At 33.7% G+C, this 20,262-nt stretch overlaps 1 long non-coding RNA gene across 3 annotated transcripts; it reads right to left on the reverse strand.

Annotated features, from left to right (window-relative positions):
- Positions 1 to 8,379: 8,379 nt before the first annotated feature.
- LOC127709943 (uncharacterized) lies at positions 8,380 to 19,328 on the reverse strand. Of its 3 annotated transcripts, none has more exons than XR_007985863.1 (3): positions 18,587 to 19,328; positions 9,192 to 9,365; positions 8,380 to 8,755 (listed from the first exon to the last, which is right to left on the reverse strand). It is a non-coding gene; the product is annotated as an uncharacterized LOC127709943 (long non-coding RNA). The 3 variants fall into 3 exon arrangements; XR_007985864.1 differs by lacking the exon at positions 18,587 to 19,328 and adding an exon at positions 9,554 to 9,727; XR_007985862.1 differs by lacking the exon at positions 18,587 to 19,328 and having other exon boundaries at positions 9,192 to 9,745.
- Positions 19,329 to 20,262: the final 934 nt, after the last annotated feature.

Below are 20,262 nucleotides of genomic sequence, written 5' to 3' on the forward strand. Positions count from 1 at the left end.
AAAAACAAGCTTGAAAGGATACAACGTCAAGCGGCAAAATCTATCACCAGAAATTACAAGTCAAGAGAGGATGGACGGGATACGTCTCTAAAATGCTTGCCTAATTGGAACTACAACAAGATCTCCAGACAAGACGAACAAGGATATGAAGCCAGAAGTTAATATTTATGTAAAAAGTAGTTGAGGGGCTGATTCCCGCTATTGAACCATACTGTCATTCTATAATATTATTGCGTAAGTATTTCTGTATTGTCCTTGTTATTGGTCCATGTCTTGGTGTATTGGTCTGAGGCGAAGCCGAAGGCCAATACTGCTGGCCGAGGACCAACAATAAGGCCAATACAGAAATACATGTAATAGTATCTTTATTAATTAACTAGTGTTACAATATTTTTTTATTTCATTTCACAAGAGATAAACATTTTTACCTTGAAGTGGAAGTATCCAAATCTCAGTTTCTTTTTATAAGATGCAATATCTAATGATTTGGTGCCGTTTCCATGTATCTTCAGCCTTTTCTCATCTGATAAATTTTTCTACCCTTTCCAGTCACTATAAAGTGTTACAACTTTAATTTAGACACAACACATAAATAGTAATTGGAAAGGTACTGCCATTGCATGTGTAATGCAAATATATTTTAAAAAAAATAATGTAAGAGTTGAAATTGATACAACTATCCATAAGCCAATTGACCAAAGAACGAAGATTTGCGCAATTACAGAATGCATATGCCTGGTTCTGGTTTAAAAATAAAAGACCGTTTACAAAACATGAGAAGCGAAAGTAAATAGTAAAAATCGATTTGTACCATCGACATGATGAAATTATGAGGTCGTCAAGAAATGAACTTTGTGATAATTTACTCGTTCCCCAAACCTGAAATAATTCCATCGTCTACTTTCAAAATGCTTTTCAAATGAATGGGACCGTCTTTAACCTAAAATATATGCCATACTGAACGTTTCAGCTTGTTTATGGTGAGTAAATAAAAACTGCATCGTACAAACAACTTTTTTCTTTCAGTTTGAGTTTATCGTGACTTACGATCTAAAAACTAGAGACGTTCCGAAATCCTGTTTTGGCGAGATCAGAACTCGGCCAATACGGGAAAAAAATCTGCATTGGCCGAGTTGACATCTTATATTGCGTATGCAGTTTTCATCATATTAAGTACAATAACAGTGTAGTTAATTAATAATGATACAGTTACAGACTCTGCTGCTATAACTTTGTAAACAAAGATTCATACGCACCGCGTGGGTATAACCGTATTACTAATGTCCGATTATTAAAATCTTCGTAAATCTGGATAAAGACCAGTTTCTATCCAATGGATAGATTATTACTTTTTTAATGATTGTAAAGTTGAAATGGCATGAAAGGCTGACATTATTTCGGAGAACTATTTTGTCTAGCGATTGCTGATCATTGGAGGGTAAAAAGTCCAACACCATAACAAAACGGATCTATTTATCATGTATACATACCGATTGTTTACGATTGTAAGACATGTGCATAAAAGTGAAAGCTCAAATAAATATGAAAAATATAACAAAGGGATAGCTCCAAATACCATTTAATAACAAAAAACATATGGACAGGTCAAGATATCTTTTTGGTAAATAAAATAACGTATGTAAGCTGGATCCCGTCCGACTACAACACTTTGTTCGAGTGTAGCGTAATACAAGCAGATTCCAGTTAGTATGTAAAATAGTAAATATGAAACCGAGTGCGGTAGGCGGAGGTATAATCAACTTCCGTTAGTTCTGGTCAATGGTATCGGAAACATGCCGCTGATAGCGTCATTTTCCAATAAAAACCCCAATAAACTTTTAAAAAATGCACTATTATTAATAGCTTTCCTTGCTTATTCACAATGATGTACAAAATGTATAAATATATCATCCATGCTATTCCGATCTGAGTTTTTATTCATACATAGTCTGGTGCTGTTCCAAGTAGTCTTCCTTTTCTGTTTCTTGAGAAGTATTTGTTTTACCTGTTCAGTCATTTTAAAGTGTTACAATTAATATTTAGACGCAACACAGAATAGTGACCAAAAAGGTACTGCTATCATATGAGAGGAGCTAGAAAAAAAAATGAAATGTACACATTATCAACATTTTTGTGGGACCATCAAGATGTGGTTTCATTGTCAATATATAGACAGATATAGACCAAATAACAAATAACAAATAAGCAACAAATTCAAAAGTAGATGTAGGATGAATTATAGAAAGAAGGGGTACCCGGGGGCCCGAAACTTGACAAGGTTTCGTTTGGAACAAGTAATATGTCTGCATTAACATTAAATGTAAGTTTTAAAAGGGGGACCCAGATCCCCTTGAAATCCCTAAATCCTTTTCTGAAATTAAAGGTAACCGCATATTTCTGGGCGCAGTTGAAAAATAAATGAACATGACTTTGAAAAAGCAAGAATATTAAGCTAAAAGAAATAGACCAAATTTGGATGACATCTATTAAAATGTTTGTAATAATTATGAAGTTGACAAGAAATGAACTTGTTCAGATAATATACAGTCAGCCTACAGACTTGTTGCTTCCTGAAATGTCTGCTTACACAGTGCTTTCCTAAAATGATTTGTAATGTGATTGTTTTCATGATGAATGCTGAGCAAACATAGATTATGCCGTTGGTTTTCTCGTTTGAATTTTTTTACGTTGTTATTTCAGGGCCTTTAATAGCTGACTATGCAGTATGGGCTTTGCTCATTGTTGAAGGCCATAAGGTGACCTATAGTTGTTTATTTCTGTGTCATTTTGGTCTTTTTTGGAGAGTTAGCTCATTGGCAATCATACCACATCTTCTTTTTTTATATTATAATGATAAGATAAATGTTATGTTACCCACCCAACTAAGTAAAATATATAACTTCTCGTTGAACTTCTAAAACAACGATAAATCTGCTGATTCATATCGTATCATTCAATGCTGTCAGATGCTATGTGAAAAATAAAGAAATTGACCTTAATGTATGCTTCCATTTTATTCGGCATTGTTATTCAGTTATGTCCAAAGCAGAACTTATGAAAGGCATGCAATAATTTATTTTCAGTAGATGCATTTGAAAAATTTATTTTCGGCACTAGTAAAGCGACGTCTATGTTCATGATGTCATGTGATCATCTATATATATAAGAATATTTCATAAGAGTTGATTTAATTTATTAAAGATTGCTTTGAATCCTACTTATTGCTATTTGTCTGCAATTACTGGCCATCACAAAGGTTCACGTAAAATTTTGAAGTCATAATACAAAATATTTGACGCCACAATGGAAAAGTGATTGTAGTATGATGTCAATGGTTGAAGCGGGACATATTCTCAGGTCAGCTGGGACAGAATTCGGTAAAGCGATTAGGTGTATGGTTATTATATATGGGTACTATATTCAGGAGGATGAATTCTAATATATATACGTAAAATACCTGGATCTGGATTTCCTTATCAACCACCATCATTGTTAATGCATCCAAGTCATAAACTAGAGCTTTTACATAGTCAGTTCGATCTGCCAATATCACATATTACAAATATTTATACTTATACAAATACAGCCGATAGATTAAACTCAGCACCATTGATGATTAAACATATAGTATCAGCTCATTCAGATTTGAAAAGGTTAGCAAAATAGCAGCACCATCTGAAAATGGGAAACCTTGATTATCTCGAGCATCTGAATCAAAGCAAATAGTAATTATCATCACGACGAAATATACTTATTGTAAGACCTGATACATTGTAATGTGAACAAATAAGACTTGGATTTATCTATATCAAATGCAGTTCTCAGTGCTGTTGATATATCAATTAACAATGACTGCTGAGCGCCACTGTGTACAGTGGCAGATCCAGAAATTTCATAGAGGGGGGGCCTATATAATCAACCATTACCAAGGATATCACCAAGGGGAGGGGCGGCCCCCCAGCCTGGGGTGTACAACGACTCCAAAGAATAAATCATCATGTACGAGCAGCTGTGTACGAGTACATTAAACTGTCTACCCCACATGCGAACATCATTTGGGACCTCGCTGTGTTGCAAGTATGTTGGGTTTTCAGGCATATTAATTCAATTGCTCATTGCTGCCTTTTTTAATTTCATCTATCTATAGTATAGTCGTAGACGTCCAGCTAGAGGGGTCATTAAACAAACTATAGTGCACTGAAACCCTTGCCCATAACTAAACCGTGATGCTTGGTGTTGGCTTCCTTGCACACACGCTACCATATTACTCACCTTGTTTGTTTTCTATTCTTCTATTAACACATACTTACAACTTCTCGTCCAATCAAATTGCTTATATTTGCCTTCTAATTTTCATAGTACATACTTTTCCTGTGTACTAAGTAACTACGCATGAATGACCACAAGGGTAAGATTTCATTGTATCGTAATCAAGATATTTAAAACAAAAATTGCCACTGGCTATTTTGAAATAAAATGCTGTGTTCCAAATTAAATTAAATAGTTTGTAATTAGTTTTGACGTTGATTTTTAAATATCCTGCTATTAAAATCTTTGGATTTAAAAAATGTTTTTGACAATTGCAAATTTTATCATTTAAATAAAGGGTAATACATATGCTTCTTTATACCTTGATTAGAGTACAACGATATCATAAAATTATGATAATGTATCATCCATGCAATTACTTTGTACACAGAAAAGTGTGTACTATGAAACCTTGTGAAGGAAAATTAAAGCAACTTGGTGATAATTTTTTAAACTTTCTTAAGGAAGGTGATCTATTTCGTCATGAATTGATTGATTTATTGATTATTGGTTGCTTAATGTCCAGTGGCAAATATTTCATACATGTTTAGGACGATGTCATGAATTGAAAAACTGTGATTATGTCTGAAGATAATGTGCCACCTATATATATATATTAACATATTCTGATAAATCTTTTAGTTTTTACTTTGAAATAATAATAAAAACAACACAAAACACAAAACCTATTATAATCTCTGATCTATTGGTAGTTGCTTTTTAATGCCTATCTGCTAGACTATATCTATGGGGACAAACTATCTATATGTTTCAAATTTATTATAGCTTTAGTTTTACTGTGAAATTAAAAAATGTTTTCAAAACATGTAAAGCTTCCACTGCAATTTAATTATTGCCTGCTTTTGGTCAATTTATTTGGTCATCTTACCATGTAAGAAGAACATGTATAGTAAAACACCGCTTTATATCAGTATACATACTTACACCGGCAGCTACCATCTTTTCATTCTGGAGTGAAGGGCCTTTTGAAATCACATATTTTACAATGATACTAGTGAGTAGATTTACAAAACTTCGTTAATGAGCTCCGTTTTACAAACACCTGTGATACAAGTAGTCAGCCAAAATAAACTATCAATAGACCAATTAAAAGATTACTTGAGTTGTAAATATGTGCTAAATTGGATAGTCTATGGAAAGGTATATACTATGAAATTAAGAGCTCGGGGCAAGCCCCTCGCTCTAAATTTCATAGTATATACCTTTCCATAGACTAACCTAGACATCAGCTGTTTATCGGCAATTGTCTGTTTTGTTTACATCAGAAATCAGTGAAGCGGTGAATGCGCGGGGAAACGAAAGGACATCTTCGTATCAACACGGTAAATTCCGTAATTTGAATATTTTCTAATCAATATGTTCAAGCAATGAAAAATATGAGGATAACATTTTTAATCATAGAGCACACGTTTTGTGTATTTACTATTTAAAATTATAGTTTATGAAGAAATATAGAAAAATATGTTTCAATACGCACTATAAAGTGAAGATTAGATGTATTATTGTTTTGTTTTTGAAAGAACATTAATAATCCATAAATACACACCTTTGTACCAAAATTGCAACAAAATTTCAAGATAACATAAATTTCATTGTCACAGAATGATATTATTTGCTCAAATTGACAGGGCTTCGTGAACTTAATTTGGCTTAAATTATGATAGCAATTGAACACTTCATTATAGTTTCTACCGATGACATACTATCATGATTTTTATCCGACCCCACTTACGGACGCGTTGACATATAATGCATACAACTCAATAATAGCCAATCAGACGTTAAGATATCCTTCACTTCCCCCAGAAGCAGCCCGGAAGCAGCCGAGATGCAGCCATTTAATGTTATTTATAACCAATGAGATACCGTTAACAGATTTACCACATTCCAGACGTCCAGTCTCTGACTCAGTAATCAGACCGTATCACCATGGTGATACGGTAACCATGGTGATACGGTAATAAGGTATTAAACACATTCTCGATAAAGTACAAATTAAGTAAAATATAAATACAAGGGTTAGCTTAATTAGAATACATTATTTTGTTATTTAAGGAATAACTGTAATATTTTTTTCTGTCTATGAAGAAATAACATCAAAAATGTGGTGCACACTGAATAACATTTTTGAGGATATTTCGAATAGACGGAAACAAAAAATATTTGAGCGATTCCTTATAATTTAATTCTAAATTGCATTTTCAAGAATTAAATCATGAAAAAAAACGTTGATGATGTCACTGTCACATAAGCTGAGAGACAACAAATGTTCAACCAATCAAAAGGCGTGTTACATCCAAAGTTAAATTATTATCATCAATACTTGAACTCAATGATACAAGTCATCAAGTGTAGAAATTACCAAATGTTTGTGTTACAGACATTTGATAACTTCTCATTATTCAAAAATATTTTGGTTGCTCTCTTCAGGCCGTCTCTTTTGAAAATATTATTCAACATATTTATCAATTATGGACTTTTGAGGAGGTCAATACGTTATATATGGACCTGTTCAGATTATATTGACCGAGGACGAAGTCCGAGTGTCAATATAATCTAACAGGTCCATATATAACGTACTGACTGAGTGAAAGTCCTTAATTCATATTTTACATGTGTAAATAAGGTATTAGGAAAATGGCGTGCAATGTTCTTTCTGTGTATTTTTAAATTGTATTTTGCAAGAATTTTAACATGTAATTGAAAATATCAATATTCTTTGTTGTTGTGTTAGCTTTCTTGTATTCTTAGCGTCTGCGTTTAACATAAAAATTCTTGTGATAAACTTGCAAATTTTCTTTTCATCTGCTGCGGCGCTTCCTCCATGGTTGTTATGTGTGACGTCATGACGTAATTAATATAAAATTTAGCAAGATTTTTCATTTTAACAGTCAATATACATATAAATAGAAACATAGCGTCAATATACTTAAAAATAGAATCAAGGCTTCGGATACATCAAATAACCTTTCAAACACGTGATCGTAATACCAGATGAAAACAGGAGAATGCTGAAAAATATTTATATATGTTTGGCTTTCAGAACATTCATGTAGACGGATACTCGAGGGTAGATAATTATGTCTCGCTGACCTACAACCTGTGTTTAGACATTCTGTTGAAATATCATGAGAGTAAACAAACTCATCTTAGAGAAAAAAAAAAGGGGGGGGGAGGGTGTAAAAAAGAAATTGTGGGGGCACTTTTTTTTCATTTCAGATTTCAGAAATTAAAAAGAAAATTTCTTCAAATATTTGAATTACAATATTACAATCCAAATTCAGACCTGTATCAAGCGCGAATATTGTGTCCATCTTCGCCCCAACTGTTCAGGGTTGGACCTCTCCGGGGGTATCCAGCTGCGCTCAGCTAAGCATTTTATTTTTGAATATCTAAAGACTTCCCCAGACAACATTGGTACGTTGGCACAACATTGGCCCAACGTACCTACATGCATTGGCCCGACGTTGTTTTTAAACGTTGGCCCAATGTATAAGTGCAAAGTGGCCCTATGTTGGCCCAACGTGATGGCTAAACGTTGGCACAACGTTGTAAGGTTTTATACAATACATTGGCCCAACGTTGGTCCAATGATGGAATAATACTTGCCGATGTTGAACAAACGTTGGGCCAACGTAGTAAAACAAACTGTTAACAAACGTTGGCACTCCGTTGGTTCAATCTGTAAACTTTCCTATCCATATGAAGGATACTAAAATCCCTTCCAGACAACAACTGCAATAATTCCTATTTCTTACATCAGTTCAAAATGGCGAAAATAATACTTTTTTTAAATGTTGCAATTATTGCGTTTTACAGATCCACTATACCATGTTGTGTCTTACATACTACCCGAAAATTTTGTATTTTGCCACTTTCTCTCAATCTTCCTGAACATGCATGAAATATTTGTCAATGGACGTTTCAGTTACCAACAACCAATCAATCTTTCTCCAGGAATTGTACTTCTGAATTTTATACCCATATTTGTATGAACTTAATCAACGTATCCATGTTACCTATTTTTCTTAAATAATATAAATACAAAGGTATGATTAAATATAATTTATTATTAGCTAGACAACCAGCAAATTTTAAAAAAGTATTTTTTGTATCTATACGTTGCTAAATCAGATCTATAGAATGAAAATTTTAAAGTCTATTCATGATAATTCATTTATCCCATTTGTATAATATCATTACAGTTTATGTTGCAATATCCAAGCTCTGTATGACGGTTTGATAATTCATTGTATACAGCTATTTTTCTAGTTCTGTATTCCAACATGGTTTTTATTCACAAGAGTGTTACTTTTATTTTCTGCTACACTTTGTTTTGTCACTATTTCTGGCTCCGTCTAATGTTACATCCTTTTAATATCCAGTTTAGCATATCTTCATAAAAGTTATTTCACTACATGTACCTCTGTAATAAAGTGATGAATAAATGAGTACTCAATGTATGTATATTTAGAATATATTAAATCCTAAAAAATAAACAAAGAGACAAAAAATGCATTGTTTCTGGTGTCCTGGTACATTACAATAGTTAGAAAAAATACTCTTTTTTGATATTTGCCCTAGCTTATACAATCCAAGGCAAAAGGCATATTGCATGCTCTACCATAATGGCTAGACTTAACCTCGCTAGCTAGGTTAAGCAGGACAATTGAGTGAAGAAATGGATACAGGAAACTTTGTCAAAAAACGTTCTAAGTAAATAAATAAAACTAGTTGAAAAAAAAACACAAAGTAAAATCTAAATACACTAGCATTAACGGTAGTATTAAACATTTTATGCATATATATCTGTGAAATTCGAATCCGATGTAGCATAAATGATGGCTATTATGTTAACTTACTTTCTTAAACTTATTCATTCTGGGCTATCAAATGGTAGAATGCATTTTTTCCCATCTCCATTCCCATGCATTTTCTAGCCAGGATGTTGTCAATAATTTCTATTATTCCTAGCTCTGTATTATTCCTTTTGCCCTCTGAATTATTTTGTCTTCTGTAGTACTCAAATATCTAACCTATAAATTTATATTTAAATGTAAAATTGTATATTAAAAAGAAAAGCTACTTCAAGTAATTCAGACAATAATCTTTATAGTCTTTTTCTTTAATAAATATCCTTATGTGTGGTATAGTCTTTTTTTTACATCCCCCCTATTTATTTTTTTTATATTTCAAGCGTCAGCTTTTTGTGACTGATATTTACTCCTACAAACTATTCAAATATCCGTTTTCTTTTGCAAAAGTTTTGCCGAGGACAAAAAACTAAATTCAGTCGAGTCCGTATAATTATATATAAATTACAACATTCTTGCAATGAATTTGATAAATAAATACTCTATTTGATATCTAAAACACTGTTACACATGCAAGTGTGTATATATTCAGGTTTCACAAATATATCGTATATGTTTGCATGCGATTTAGAAATAATAAAACTAACAAATTCATTTATATTTCTATGAAGTAGAAATCATTATACCACATTTCTGAAACATTACGGAACAAGGTACATCTTAAGACAGATTTTTTCCATTAACTTCAGTAATAGTGATAAATGCAATCGTTATAGATTTCACAAATAAAACATTAAAATATTAGCAATATACAATTTGTTTGATGATACTAATGTTCAGTGGCAAATATTTCATGATTATTTAGGATTAAAATGGTTTAAACAAAATCTAGAAAATATTTCGCCAGAAACGTATAAACTTCAAGATCAACATTATAAAATGATAGAAATTATATGTTTTAATTTTGAACAACATCCCTCAGATTAAAAAAAAACATATAATTATGTTTGTCATTCACAATCGTATATATAACAGAATTTTTAAAGTTATAACTTACATGATGGATGTGAAGTTAGCAGCCGGTTCGTTATTCGATATTCGATATTCAATATCCAACCGGCTGCTAGCAGTCGGTTCGATATTCAAATTAAGTTGAAAATCATAAAAAAATATAATATTTGATAACATTAAATGCATGATTTTTATAGTTGAAAGGAGTGAAAAGATACGTAGGAAATCGTTTTATGACCCCTTCAAGTTGTCTTAAACTCTCGTTGTCCTCAAATATAAACCCTTATCAATGCTTATGTAATTTGCATATTTGTCTTTATGTAATATAGATTTTTATCAATAAAAGGACATCAAAACTGTAATTTTATATCTAATATTTCTTAAAACAAAAACAAAAACCGATCACTCTAGAAAACATTTAGAAATATAAATAGAAATATATATGGAAAGCCCCCAAAAAAGAAATACATAGTGAAAACCTACCTGAGACCGCTTAAATAACGGTGAGACCTCCCTGTTCTTTCAATGTCCATAAAATTCGACGAATTAATAGACTCTGTATTAATAAAGATTGTATCAAAAGGATTTCTCAGAAAAATGTCATCTTCGATATCTACGGAGGGCTTAGATTGTCACTTTTCAGCTAAAAATTGTCAAAATTTCAAGACAAAGGGCACAGGGCAATGGTGAGAACCTCCTGATCTCTCAATCTGCTTAATATTAAGCAGAGAGTTAGTTAATAGGTAGATACAAACGTGACTAAAAGGAATTTGGGTACACTTCCTGTCTTCTGTTTTTACGGAGGGCCCAAAGTGCCAGTTGGATATTCAAAATATAAAGCGAAAACCTACCTGAGACTGCTTAAATGACGGTGAGACCCCCTGTTCTTTCAATGTCCATAAAATTCAACGAATTCATAGACTCTGTATAAATAAAGATTGTATCAAGAGGTTTTCTCAGAAAAATGACATCTTCGATATCTACGGAGGGCTTAGATTGTCACTTTTCAGCTAAAAATTGTCAAAATTTCAAGACGAAGGACACAGGGCAATGGTGAGAGCCCCCTGATCTCTCAATCTGCCTAATATTAAACAGAGAGTTAGTTAATAGGTAGATACAAACGTGACTTAAAGGAATTAGGGTACACTTCCTGTCTTCTGTGTTTACGGAGGGCCCAAAGTGCCAGTTGGATATTCAAAATATATAGCGAAAACCTACCTGAGACTGCTTAAATGACGGTGAGACCCCCCTGTTCTTTCAATGTCCATAAAATTCGACGAATTCATATACTCTGAATAAATAAAGATTGTATCAAAAGGATTTTTCAGAAAAATGTCATCTTCGATATCTACGGAGGGCTTAGATTGTCACTTTTCAGCTAAAAATTGTCAAAATTTCAAGACAAAAGGCACAGGGCAATGGTTAGAGCCCCCTGATCTCTCATTCTGCCTAATATTAAGCAGAGAGCTAGTTAATAGGTAGATACAAACGTGACTAAAAATAATTTGGGTACACTTTCTGTCTTCTGTCTTAACGGAGGGCCCAAAGTGCCAGTTGGATATTCAAAATGTATAGCGAAAACCTATCTGAGACCGCGTAAATGACGGTGAGACCTCCCTGTTCTTTCAATGTCCATAAAATTCGACGAATTAATAGACTTTGTAAAAAAAAAGATTATATCAAAAGGATTTTTCAGAAAAATGTCATCTTCAATATCTACGGAGGGCTTAGAATGTCACTTTTCAGCTAAAAATTGTCAAAATTTCAAGACGTAGGACACAGGGCAATGGTTAGAGCCCCCTGATCTCTCAATCTGCCTAATTTTAAACAGAGAGTTAGTTAATAGGTAGATACAAACGTGACTAAAAGCAATTTGGGTACACTTCCTGTGTTCTGTGTTTACCTAGGACCCAAAGTGCATGTTGGATATTCAAAATATATAGCGAAAACCTACCTGAGACCGCTTAAATGACGGTGAGACCACCCTGTTCTTTCAATGTCCATAAAATTCGACGAATTCATAGACTCTGTATAAATAAAGATTGTATCAAAAGGATTTCTCAGAAAAATGTCATCTTCGATATCTACGGAGGTCTTAGATTGTCACTTTTCAGCTAAAAATTGTCAAAATTTCAAGACAAAGGTCACAGGGCAATGGTGAGAGCCCCCTGATCTCCCAGTATGCCTAATATTAAGCAGAGAGCTAGTTAATAGGTAGATACAAACGTGACTAAAAGCAATTTGGGTACACTTTTTGTCTTCTATGTTTACGGAGGGCCCAAAGTGCCAGTTGGATATTCAAAATATGTAGCGAAAACCTACCTGAGACCGCTTAAATGACGGTGAGACCCCCCTGTTCTTTCAATGTCCATAAAATTCAACGAATTTATAGACTCTGTATAAATAAAGATTGTTTTAAAAGGATTTTTCAGAAAAATGTCATCTTCGATATCTACGGAGGGCTTAGATTGTCACTTTTCTGCTAAAAATTGTCAAAATTTCAAGACAAAAGGCACAGGGCAATGGTGAGAGCCCCTGAACTCTCAATATGCCTAATATTAAGCAGAGAGTTTATTAATAGGTAGATGTGTTTACGGAGGGCCCAAAGTGCCAGTTGGATATTCAAAATATATAGCGAAAACCTACCTGAGACCGCTTAAATGACGGTGAGACCCCCCTGTTCTTTCAATGTCCATAAAATTCGACGAATTCATAGACTCTGTATAAATAAAGATTGTATCAAAAGGATTTTTCAGAAAAATGTCATCGTCGATATCTACGGAGGGCTTAGATTGTCACTTTTCAGCAAAAAATTGTCAAAATTTAAAGACAAAGGGCACAGGGCAATGGTGAGAGCTCCCTGATCTCTCAATCTGCCTAATATTAAACAGAGAGTTAGTTAATAGGTAGATACAAACGTGACTAAAAGGAATTTGGGTACACTTTCTGTCTTCTGTGTTTACGGAGGGCCCAAAGTGCCAGTTGGATATTCAAAATATATAGCGGAAACCTACCTGAGACCGCTTAAATGACGGTGAGACCCACCTGTTCTTTCAATGTCCATAAAATTCGAGGAATTCATAGACTCTGTATAAATAAAGATTGTATCAGAATGATTTCCCAGAATAATGTCATCTTCGATATCTACGAAGGGCTTAGATTGTCACTTTTCAGCTAAAAATTGTCAAAATTTCAGGACAAAGGGCACAGGGCAATGGTGACAGCCCCCTGATCTCTCAATCTGCCTAATATTAAGCAGACAGTTAGCTAATTGGTAGATACACTGCATGAAAACTTATCTTTTGTTTTCACCAAAAGATTGCTAAAAGACCACATTTTATATATCTTTTTTAGTCTTTTCTAGACCTTTTAAAAAAATGCAAAAGATATAAAAGATTATCTTTTATTCACATTTTGATGCAACAAAAGGTAAACAAATGGCCCACTTTTGTTTTCACGAAAGGTAAACAACATGTTGCCTTTTGTTTACAACAAAAGGTAACAATTTGTGACCTTTTGTATAATTATGAAAGATGTGCAAAGGTGATCTTTTGACAGTCAAAAGGTAATATAAGATAACCTGTTAGTGATCAAAAGATGATAAAAATATGAACTTTTTGCACATTTTGTCACAAAAATGTTTACAAAAGATACCTTTCCATGATAAAAAGGTGACCAAAATATGAACTTTCTATACATTCCTGTCACACAAATGGTAACAAAATTTACCTTTCCATGGTAACAACAGGTGACCAAAATATGAACTTTCTATACATTCCTGTCACACAAATGGTAACGAAAGATACCTTTCCATGGTAAAAAGGTGAGCAAAATATGAACTTTCTGTACAGTCTTGTCACACAAATGGTAACAAAATATACCTTTCCATGGTAAAAAAGATGACCAAAATATGAACTGTCTGTACATTCCTGTCACACTACAAGATGATTGAAAGCTAAAAATCTTCACATTCTTGTCACAAATTTAAAGTTGGTTACCACAGTTGTTGTTTGAGGTAAAAAAATATTACCAATGATGAACTACCAGCAAATGTTTTGTCTCTCATATATTAATCAAATTACTTGTGTTTTGTGAAAAAATAACCTTCTGCACACATTTGTTAGGCAGTTTGTGACAGTAAACAAAACCTTATAAACCATAATTGTAGCTAAAGAATGGTGTGGCAAATGGTCTTAAAAAACAAATGACAAACAGAATTAAAAAATGGTCTGAATCATGTTTTCACATTGGCTCCAATTGAAAGACTACCAATTCAAACCAGATTAATGAATTCAATGATATTGACAAAAAGGTAAACCAATTTACTATAACTGTGTTATTTTATGCACAAACACCCTCCATGACTCATGGCTTGTTAATCAGGAACTGCTAACCTTTCCTTAAAGCACTTTAGTTTTCAGTTTTTCAGTTTTATTTCAATTTTGTTATGAATTTGGAAGATGTGGTATGAATGCCAATGAGACCTCTTTTCAATAGGGACGAAATGACAAAAATATTAACAAATGTAAATCATGTAAGGCCTTCAACAATGAGCAAAACCCACAACCAAGTATTGCTAGCTATAGAAGGCCCTGCCGTGACAGATTTAAATAATTCAACGGAGAAACCAATTTAATGATTTAATTAAAAGAACTGTATAAACGATTAATTTAGCTGGGTCTTTTTTTAGTTTGTTTATGATTATTGTTTTAGATTATATGAAGACCAATTCAATTATGAATAGTGACAGTAAATTCAGAAATCAATAATAGTTTATTTAATTATATATATATATACCACAGTTCATTTAGATATATGGAAATATATCAATTATATCAACCAGAGATCAATGAACAAGGTATTGGATTTTAAACATTTAACAATAAATCAACCATTCAATGAAGAAGGATATAAAAATGTGGAGATGTGGTATGTTTGCCAATGAGACAACTATCAAACAAAGTTCAAATGAAGTGGATGTAAGCAAGTATAGGCAAAGGTACAGCCTCCATCAGTTAGAAAACCCATACCAGATAATCGGCTTTAAAAGGCTCTGATATGATAAATGTGAATCAATTCAATTGAGAAAACTAAAAGTCCAATATATAACAAAACAATTACGAAAAACAGGCTCCTGACTTGGGACAGGCACATATATAAAGCATGTGGCGGGTTAAACATGTTTGTGAGCAGTCAACCCTCTCCCTAACCTGGAACAGTGGTGTAACAGCAAAACATAAGATCAAACAACTCATTTATAGGTTAATGCTATGATTTTGTTCTTTCCCATATTATTTTCTTATTTAATATTTGTAGTAGGTTTTTAGATTAGCATCACATGTTTTGGTCGAATGTATCAATGAAGGGTAATTGAATGCTGCAGGAATTAAATTGTCTGCTGCTACACAAGAAATTTTTAAATAATCTCTGAAAGTCCAGTTAAAACATTTAAATAAAGATATGGAAAGGTGAAAAAGGTGAAGGGTAACATAAACAACTTTACAAAATGTGTGAAAAGATGAAAGACAACCTTTTGCATATTTTTAAAACTTAGAAAAAGGTGGAAGGTGATATTTGAAAATCTTTTTTCAACAACAAAAGGTGAAAGGCGACATTTCTTTTACCTTTTGTAGCATCACAAGTAGCAAGATGACATTTTTAGACAATTTTCCTATGACAAAAGATGAAAGACCACCTTTTGTTCTACGAAAGGTAAAAAAATGTAAACTTCCAAAATGGATCACCTTTTGTGCACATTGGGGCTTCTGAAAAATATGACCAAAAGGTTCGTTATCATGAAGTGATACAAACGTGATTAAAAGGAATTTGGGTACACTTCTTATCTTCTATGTTTACGGAGGGCCCAAAGTGCCAGTTGGATATTTAAAATATATAGCGAAACCCTACCTTAGACCGCTTAAATGACGGTGAGACCCTGCTGATTGAGTGATCAGGGGGCTCTCACCATTGCCCTGTGCCCTTTGTCCTAAAATTTTGACAACTTTTAGCTGAAAAGTGACATTCTTAGCCCTCCGTAGATATCGAAGATGACATTATTCTGAGAAATCCTTCTAATACAACCTTTACATATACAGAGTCTATGATTAAGTTGAATTTTATGGACATTGAAAGACCAGGGGGGTCTCACCCTCATTTAAGCGGTCTCAGGTAGGTTTTCACTATATATTTTGAATATCCAACTGGCACTTTGGGCGCTCCGTAAACATGGAAGACAGGAAGTGTACCCAAATTCCTTTTAGTCACGTTTGTATCTACCTATTAACTAAATGTCTGCATAATATTAGAAAGATTGAGAGATCAGAGGGCTCTCACCATTGCCCTGTGCCCTTTGTCCTAAAATTTTGTCAACTTTTAGCTGAAAAGTGACATTCTAAGCCCTCCGTAGATATCGAAGATGACATTATTCTGAGAAATCCTTCTAATACAACCTTTACATATACAGAGTCTATGATTAAGTTGAATTTTATGGACATTGAAAGACCAGGGGGGTCTCACCCTCATTTAAGCGGTCTCAGGTAGGTTTTCACTATATATTTTGAATATCCAACTGGCACTTTGGGCGCTCCGTAAACATGAAAGACAGGAAGTGTACCCAAATTCCTTTTAGTCACGTTTGTATCTACCTATTAACTAAATGTCTGCATAATATTAGAAAGATTGAGAGATCAGAGGGCTCTCACCATTGCCCTGTGCCCTTTGTCCTAAAATTTTGTCAACTTTTAGCTGAAAAGTGACATTCTAAGCCCTCCGTAGATATCGAAGATGACATTATTCTGAGAAATCCTTCTAATACAACCTTTACATATACAGAGTCTATGATTAAGTTGAATTTTATGGACATTGAAAGACCAGGGGGGTCTCACCCTCATTTAAGCGGTCTCAGGTAGGTTTTCACTATATATTTTGAATATCCAACTGGCACTTTGGGCGCTCCGTAAACATGGAAGACAGGAAGTGTACCCAAATTCCTTTTAGTCACGTTTGTATCTACCTATTAACTAAATGTCTGCATAATATTAGAAAGATTGAGAGATCAGAGGGCTCTCACCATTGCCCTGTGCCCTTTGTCCTAAAATTTTGTCAACTTTTAGCTGAAAAGTGACATTCTAAGCCCTCCGTAGATATCGAAGATGACATTATTCTGAGAAATCCTTCTAATACAACCTTTACATATACAGAGTCTATGATTAAGTTGAATTTTATGGACATTGAAAGACCAGGGGGGTCTCACCCTCATTTAAGCGGTCTCAGGTAGGTTTTCACTATATATTTTGAATATCCAACTGGCACTTCGGGCGCTCCGTAAACATGGAAGACAGAAAGTGTACCCAAATTCCTTTTAGTCACGTTTGTATCTACCTATTAACTAAATGTCTGCATAATATTAGAAAGATTGAGAGATCAGAGGGCTCTCACCATTGCCCTGTGCCCTTTGTCCTAAAATTTTGTCAACTTTTAGCTGAAAAGTGACATTCTAAGCCCTCCGTAGATATCGAAGATGACATTTTTCTGAGAAATCCTTCTAATACAACCTTTACATATACAGAGTCTATGATTAAGTTGAATTTTATGGACATTGAAAGACCAGGGGGGTCTCACCCTCATTTAAGCGGTCTCAGGTAGGTTTTCACTATATATTTTGAATATCCAACTGGCACTTTGGGCGCTCCGTAAACATGGAAGACAGGAAGTGTACCCAAATTCCTTTTAGTCACGTTTGTATCTACCTATTAACTAAATGTCTGCATAATATTAGAAAGATTGAGAGATCAGAGGGCTCTCACCATTGCCCTGTGCCCTTTGTCCTAAAATTTTGTCAACTTTTAGCTGAAAAGTGACATTCTAAGCCCTCCGTAGATATCGAAGATGACATTATTCTGAGAAATCCTTCTAATACAACCTTTACATATACAGAGTCTATGATTAAGTTGAATTTTATGGACATTGAAAGACCAGGGGGGTCTCACCCTCATTTAAGCGGTCTCAGGTAGGTTTTCACTATATATTTCTTTTTTGGGCTTTCCATAAATATTTATATTTATTTTTCTAAATGTTTCTAGAGTTATAGGTTTTTCCTTTTGTGTTAAGAAGTATCATATATAAAAGTACATATTTGAAGTTGTTTTATTGATAAAAATCTATATTACATAAAGACAAATATGCAACTTAGAAACGGGTTTATATTGGACAACGAGAATTTACGACAGCTTAAAGAGGTCATTAAACGATTTCCTACGTATCTTATCAGTCCTCTTAACTATGAAAATCGTGCTTTTAATGTTATCAAGTATTTAATTTTTTTATGATTTTCAACTACATTTTGAATATCCAACCGACTGCTAGCAGCCGGTTGGATATTGAATATCGAATATCGAATAACGAACCGGCTGCTAACTTCACATACATCTTACATGTCACTTTCTTTTTCTTTGAACCTCAGATAATATGATTTTCTCTTTTTGTTTTCTTCGTTTCACTGCTTTCTTACAAATACACAACAGGAAATAACCACAAAAGTGACCATCCCATTACATTCAGATTGCCTATAAACTTAATTACCATAGCAACTATCTTTGAAATTTGTCTAACATATGGTCAACCTTATCAGAATGTGCTTGATTAACAGACTGGCTGTATCAAATATCACTCTGTATATAATTGCTAAATCATTATGTTTCATAAAGTTTAATGAATAAAGTTATAATAAATAATGATTGCAATAAATTTAAACTTTTAACCAGGCAATCTATGTTAACGATATATTTTTTTTTTATTACAGTTATGATATTCCAGTATAAATTTTACCTGACTTATATATAGAGTATAATATAGGATCAACGTTGGCCCAGCATTGGCCCAACATAGAGTTGTAAATGTAATTTCAGTTGTTGAACCCTTTCGGTATAACATTAACTTTTCATAAAGCATGCAGCAATCGAAATCATCCGTCTTCCCAAGAGAAATAAAGCGTAAAATATTTCATAATCAATTTTTATTAACAAAATTTCATATCGGCCCTATTTTGCTACTAACGTTATGCCAACGTTGGCCCGATTATTTATAACCAACATGAGATAATAATATGGATTTACAACAGCAGGCCAACGTTGGGCCAATGTTGTGCAGGCAACACCAACGTGCGACTAACGGACCGACAATTTGCCAACGTTGGGCCAATGTTGTACAGCCAACAACCAATGGTCGACCAACGGACCGACAATTTGCCAACGTTGGGCCACTGTTAGTCTGTTGACTGGGTCTTTAAAGATTTCACAGTTTTCCTCGTATGTTAAAGTTTGGCTATCCTCAGTGAGCAACTGTAGATTTATTGTCACTTTAAAACGATGAATGTTGGTTAAAAGATCGTTCCTTATATCGATGTATTTATTGCAATTAAAAAAGAAATGAAACGAATCTTCATGCGGAGCGCCACAAGCACAATATGGGCTTTGTATAATATTTGATTCAAATAGGTCGTCATTTAGAAATGAGGCTGAACATCGCAGCTGTGTTAAAATTACACTCAATTTCCGCGGACCATACATAAAATGCTTAGGTACAGTTTTTGCTTCGTATGTATTATTCTACAAAGAGCGTTTGAACTTAGATAGGGTATCAACTGTACGGATAGAATTATCAAGTTTGTTCCATTCTCTGATGGACGAGAGAATAAATGCGTAATTTGTTAAGGAGAGTCGACAAAAGGGGGCTATTAAGTCATTGCCATTACGCAGTGGATAAACAGTTGTACTTTCACTGTACAGTTGGGGAAATTAAATCATATAAATATTGTGGAACGAGACCATTGTACATCTTATAAAATAATTTGAGTTTTCTTCTGTGCCTCCTACTATGAAGGGGTTCCCAGCCAGTCTCTAAATAATATTTTTGGAAATATTTTCTACGTGCTCATTCCACTTTGCGTCCTGGGAGAGAGTTACACCTAAGTGTTTATGACTTGATGTGTTAGATATTGATCTTCCATTGAAAGAAAAACTTAAATCACTTGGAATCTTAGTATTTGAGCAAATCATTATTTCCGTTTTATCTGGGTTAAAGAACATTAACCAATTTTTTGACCAATCAT

Source organism: Mytilus californianus, unplaced genomic scaffold (genome assembly GCF_021869535.1).
Source record: "Mytilus californianus isolate M0D057914Y unplaced genomic scaffold, xbMytCali1.0.p SCAF_7, whole genome shotgun sequence".
Taxonomy (NCBI): Eukaryota; Metazoa; Mollusca; class Bivalvia; order Mytilida; family Mytilidae; genus Mytilus; species Mytilus californianus.